We start from the raw sequence: 989 nt of genomic DNA on the forward strand, positions 1-989 counted from the left end.
ATTACAAAAAGAATTTTTATAATATCATTTATATGACTATTTATTAAATTTGGTTATATTTATACCATATATATGGACTATACATAACCAGATACTCTATTGTAAGTAAATTCATGTGTTATTAAATAACCTTCAAAAATATTTTGTTTACCGACTGCAAGATACTCCCATTATTATTTTTTTTTCTATATCATTTCCCTCTTGTTTGACATTTAGGCATTTACCAACATTTTGCTATTACAAATTACTTGATGAATATGCTTTGCAATTTGCTATTACAAATTATGTGATGAACATAAATCATTGTTCACACTCATGATTATTTTCAAAGTAAAAATTCCTAGAGGGTAATTTCAGGGTTAACATTTCTAAAGATATTTTATGGTTCTTGCCATTTACTGCCTGCTTTCTCTACATAAATGTTCTTATTCTACCAGTTTACATTCCCATGTGAGTTTATTAGTATCCATTTCTTTGTATCTTGCACCACACTGGACATTACTATGTTTTAAGATGGTTTGCCAGTTTGTAGGGAGGGAATGTCTCAATATTTATGAAACTGGTAAAATAGATACTTACTTTTTATTGGGGATTTACAGTAGTATCTTGTTTACCATGATATTGATATTAAGCAATCAAAAATCAAAATTAAGAGCCCAGAATCATATAAACCCACTCAAATGTGGGAGTACACTTCCTCTTCTTAATACAGAAAAGAATTTTAGAAACTATGGTTTTATGAATGTCTTTAGAAGGAAAAATTGGTTCATATTTACCACATATCCCAGCCATCTTTTGCAAAGATTTGATAAGTAGTGGCCTTTTTCTGTCTATTATGATGTTTTTGCTTTGCCCTTTTATTTTCTTTCATATAGGATAAAGTTAATATATTTCTCCATATAATTGAATCTCATAGATAGTGAACATCATTCAATAACCTCATAAAGAATATGCTGTAAATATAAGTCCATGCTGCTCTACAATGCCAT

The sequence above is a fragment of the Propithecus coquereli genome, unplaced genomic scaffold (genome assembly GCF_000956105.1).
Source record: "Propithecus coquereli isolate 6110/MARCELLA unplaced genomic scaffold, Pcoq_1.0 Scaffold121, whole genome shotgun sequence".
In the NCBI taxonomy this organism is placed as follows: domain Eukaryota; kingdom Metazoa; phylum Chordata; class Mammalia; order Primates; family Indriidae; genus Propithecus; species Propithecus coquereli.